Source organism: Taurulus bubalis (assembly GCF_910589615.1).
Source record: "Taurulus bubalis genome assembly, chromosome: 2".
NCBI lineage: Eukaryota > Metazoa > Chordata > Actinopteri > Perciformes > Cottidae > Taurulus > Taurulus bubalis.
In genome coordinates, this window is record NC_136590.1 from 44887379 (window position 1) to 44892621 (window position 5243).

A 5243-nucleotide genomic window follows, 5' to 3' on the forward strand; every position below is an offset into this window, starting at 1 on the left:
AGCTCTCCACGCTGGCCGACCAGGTGTCCGCCTCTCTGGCCAAGCAAGGCTTGTGAATGCACCCCCGCCCCAAGCCCTCCACCTCCACCCAAACCCTCCACCTCCTCCTCCTCCTCCACACCACGCGGAGGAGTCGCGCCTTTCCTCCTTAATTTCTCGCAGGACTTTTTTTAGCTACCCATCACTGTTTATCCTCCACTAACCTTTGAAACTGTTCTTGAGCCATTACAGAGAGAGAGGGGGTAAAAAAAAAAAAAGATTAATAAGTAATCCAACATGTATTTAATCTCTCTGGTCTTTGAGCTCTTTATTAGCTATTTCTACCTTTTGTAAATCTCCCTTTTAAGAGTTAAATCACCCAGCAGTCTGAAGGTCTGCTTCTACTTCCTGGTTAGTCTGAGGGTCTGCTTCTACTTCCTGGTTAGTCTGAGGGTCTGCTTCTACTTCCTGGTTAGTCTGAGGGTCTGCTTCTACTTCCTGGTTAGTCTGAAGGTCTGCTTCTACTTCCTGGTTAGTCTGAAGGTCTGCTTCTACTTCCTGGTTAGTCTGAGGGTCTGCTTCTACTTCCTGGTTAGTCTGAGGGTCTGCTTCTACTTCCTGGTTAGTCTGACGTCATCTCACGCCTGGTTTCCTGTCACATTGACCGTGAACCCTTTAGAAAGTTCCTCGTAAACCTTTAGAAAGTTCGGTGGTTCCCCCGCTAATTTTTGCTTTGATAAAAGTCGCTGGTGCCCAGTTTGTGTTGAAGCAGAATCAACAGTTGAAACAGGGTTTCCTTTTGGTGGAGGAGAGCTAACAAGCTAAAAGCTAAAAAGCTAACAAGCTAAAAAGTAGGAAATAATTTCGTCAAGGCATAAAAAAAAAGAAAAATCTAAAAAAGATGCTTTCAGACCTCAGTGCAGTTTCTTTTGCTTCGTGTAGTCGCGACACAACAGGAGTGAAACCTGGATTATAAAAAATAAATGATAAAAAAACGGAACGGCTAGAGTAGAAACGTTGGTTTGTGTTGGGCACAGTTTTATAATCGTCTTCTGTGGATATGACATGTATTTGATATGAAGAAACATTTGTATCGTGCCTGCTACTGTCAGTGTTATTTTATTTTTTTGTTACTGCTCTGTTGTAAATGCGCTGAAATCGCTTGAAGAAGAAGAATTAACCTTTTAAGGCATTTTAGAAAATGTCACTTTTCACGGCCAAATTATTGATTACGTGCTACGTTTAAAGCTAAATAGAGTAATGTTCACCAGTTATTATAAGTGTTCTTAAAGCGAGAGATGTTTAGATTGAGAGAATGCTAAATGCTAAGCTACTGTATATCATTTAGCTAAAATGCTAAAAGTATTGCATCGAGCGATGAAGTCGGCAAACCACAGAATTAGCAAGCTAGCTGCCATGCTAGCTTGCTAATCCCTGCTACACTGGTTACAGGTAAAACTGCTACATTGATGCGAGTATTTAGAATATTTCGCTAACATGAGCCTCCATAAGTGTTGAAATTATGAATTTGGACTTTTTATGAGTTATTTAATTTAAATTGAGTGATTTAAATGTGCTCAACCAGGATGAATATTGCAAAGCAGACGGACGACGACGATGATGATGATGATGATGATGGGTTGGTTGGGCCAAGTTGAAGATGAGCGGCTTCAACGCGATGCGACTTCTCTCCAGTGGTTCTAAACTACGTCACATGACCTGGAGTATGTGGTCATGTGACCTTTGAGCCGACTCAAACTCCTAAAAACAAGCTAAACGTCAGGATTAAAGAGAGATTGATTTGTGAATGAAACCAGCTGCGTTCCTCAATCTGTGAACCCGTAAAAAAACATAATTGTGGTTAAAAAAAAAGAACCCATCCTGATGCTCAATACTCCGGTGACTCATCACTATTACTCACGTTGATATTTAGTGAAACAACTTCTCGCATGCACCTCGTGGACGTGAAGACGCCTCCCTCTTTTCACAAAGTGTCTCTTTGTGTTTCCTGGTCTAAGACTTAAAAAATAAAACACGTGTGTGTGTGTGTGTGGTCGGAACACTTCACTCCCAACTGTGTGTGTGTGCGTTTTAACATTTGTTGCCAAAATAGACGCGCCGCTCCTTTAAGACGGCAGGAAGGACTCCAACATCGTCGACTTTATCCGCATGAATTCTCGGTTCTTCTCTTCAGGCGGTCGGGGGTTCGATCCCCGAGGTAACGCCGCCGCGTCCTCTCGGGTCTCCGGAGGGTTTTTCTGCAGTAACAAAACTCATCACCTTATTTTTTATTTTGTTTTATTTTCTTGGTTTACGTCTGACGCTGTACAGTTTGTGGAAATGTGATTGTTCTCGTTATTGTGCATTTGATCAATAACTGGTTTATGATGATGATTCTTGTTGCTGTAATTCGTGTATTTGAAAATAAATGCTATGAAGTCACAGCGTGAAGTCACTCCCCGTGCCCCACACACACACACACACACACACACACACACACACACACACACACACACACACACACACATTTACCCAGAGGAGTGAGATCTGAGGAGAGAGAGTCTAGAGGAGTGAGAGAGAGAGAATCCAGAGGAGTGAGAGACCAGAGGAGTGAGAGAGAGAGAGTCCAGAGGAGTGAGAGAGAATCCAGAGTGAGAGAGAGAGAATCCAGAGGAGTGAGAGAGAGAGAGTCCAGAGGAGTGAGAGAGAGAGAGTCCAGAGGAGTGAGAGATAATCCAGAGTCCAGAGGAGTGAGAGATAATCCAGAGTGAGAGAGAGAGTCCAGAGGAGTGAGAGTCCAGAGGAGTGAGAGAGTCCAGAGGAGTGAGATCAGAGGAGTGAGAGAGAGAGAGAGAGTCCAGAGGAGTGAGATCAGAGGAGTGAGAGAGAGAGTCCAGAGGAGTGAGAGAGTCCAGAGGAGTGAGAGAGTCCAGAGGAGTGAGAGAGTCCAGAGGAGTGAGATCAGAGGAGTGAGAGAGAGAGAGAGAGTCCAGAGGAGAGAGAGTCCAGAGGAGAGAGAGAGTCCAGAGGAGTGAGAGAGAGAGAGAGTCCAGAGGAGAGAGAGTCCAGAGGAGTGAGATCAGAGGAGTGAGAGAGAGAGTCCAGAGGAGAGAGAGAGTCCAGAGGAGAGAGAGAGAGTCCAGAGGAGTGAGAGAGTCCAGAGGAGAGAGAGAGAGTCCAGAGGAGTGAGAGAGTCCAGAGGAGTGAGAGAGTCCAGAGGAGTGAGAGAGTCCAGAGGAGTGAGATCAGAGGAGTGAGAGAGAGAGAGAGAGTCCAGAGGAGTGAGAGAGTCCAGAGGAGTGAGATCAGAGGAGTGAGAGAGAGAGAGAGAGTCCAGAGGAGTGAGAGAGTCCAGAGGAGTGAGATCAGAGGAGTGAGAGAGAGAGTCCAGAGGAGTGAGAGAGTCCAGAGGAGTGAGAGAGTCCAGAGGAGTGAGAGAGTCCAGAGGAGTGAGATCAGAGGAGTGAGAGAGAGAGAGTCCAGAGGAGTGAGAGAGTCCAGAGGAGAGAGAGAGTCCAGAGGAGTGAGAGAGTCCAGAGGAGTGAGAGAGAGAGAGAGTCCAGAGGAGAGAGAGTCCAGAGGAGTGAGATCAGAGGAGTGAGAGAGAGAGTCCAGAGGAGAGAGAGAGTCCAGAGGAGAGAGAGAGAGTCCAGAGGAGTGAGAGAGTCCAGAGGAGAGAGAGAGAGTCCAGAGGAGTGAGAGAGTCCAGAGGAGTGAGAGAGAGTCCAGAGGAGTGAGAGAGTCCAGAGGAGTGAGATCAGAGGAGTGAGAGAGAGAGAGAGAGTCCAGAGGAGTGAGAGAGTCCAGAGGAGTGAGAGAGAGAGTCCAGAGGAGGGAGAGAGAGAGAGTCCAGAGGAGAGAGAGTCCAGAGGAGTGAGAGAGTCCAGAGGAGTGAGAGAGAGAGAGAGTCCAGAGGAGAGAGAGTCCAGAGGAGTGAGATCAGAGGAGTGAGAGAGAGAGTCCAGAGGAGAGAGAGAGTCCAGAGGAGAGAGAGAGAGTCCAGAGGAGTGAGAGAGTCCAGAGGAGAGAGAGAGAGTCCAGAGGAGTGAGAGAGAGTCCAGAGGAGAGAGAGAGAGTCCAGAGGAGTGAGATCAGAGGAGTGAGAGAGAGAGTCCAGAGGAGTGAGAGAGTCCAGAGGAGTGAGAGAGTCCAGAGGAGTGAGAGAGAGAGAGTCCAGAGGAGTGAGAGAGTCCAGAGGAGAGAGAGTCCAGAGGAGTGAGAGAGAGAGAGAGTCCAGAGGAGAGAGTCCAGAGGAGTGAGATCAGAGGAGTGAGAGAGAGTCCAGAGGAGAGAGAGAGAGTCCAGAGGAGAGAGAGAGAGTCCAGAGGAGTGAGAGAGAGTCCAGAGGAGTGAGAGAGTCCAGAGGAGTGAGAGAGTCCAGAGGAGTGAGATCAGAGGAGTGAGAGAGAGAGAGTCCAGAGGAGTGAGATCAGAGGAGTGAGAGAGAGAGTCCAGAGGAGTGAGAGTCCAGAGGAGTGAGAGAGTCCAGAGGAGTGAGATCAGAGGAGTGAGAGAGAGAGAGTCCAGAGGAGTGAGAGAGTCCAGAGGAGAGAGAGAGTCCAGAGGAGTGAGAGAGTCCAGAGGAGTGAGAGAGAGAGAGTCCAGAGGAGAGAGAGTCCAGAGGAGTGAGATCAGAGGAGTGAGAGAGAGAGTCCAGAGGAGAGAGAGAGTCCAGAGGAGAGAGAGAGAGTCCAGAGGAGTGAGAGAGTCCAGAGGAGAGAGAGAGTCCAGAGGAGTGAGAGAGAGTCCAGAGGAGTGAGAGAGAGTCCAGAGGAGTGAGAGAGAGTCCAGAGGAGTGAGATCAGAGGAGTGAGAGAGAGAGAGAGAGTCCAGAGGAGTGAGAGAGAGAGAGAGTCCAGAGGAGAGAGAGAGAGTCCAGAGGAGTGAGAGAGTCCAGAGGAGTGAGAGAGAGAGAGAGTCCAGAGGAGAGAGAGTCCAGAGGAGTGAGAGAGTCCAGAGGAGAGAGAGAGTCCAGAGGAGAGAGAGAGTCCAGAGGAGAGAGAGAGTCCAGAGGAGAGAGAGAGTCCAGAGGAGAGAGTCCAGAGGAGTGAGAGAGAGTCCAGAGGAGTGAGAGTCCAGAGGAGTGAGAGAGAGAGAGTCCAGAGAGTCCAGAGGAGAGAGAGAGAGAGGAGTGAGTTAGGAGGATTAGATAAGAGGAGTGAGGTCAGAGGTGTGAGGTCAGAGGAGTGAGGTCAGAGGGTTAGAGGTCAGAGGAGTGAGCTCAGACTCCTCACGCTGAAGGACTGGAGGCCAGAACAAGGACA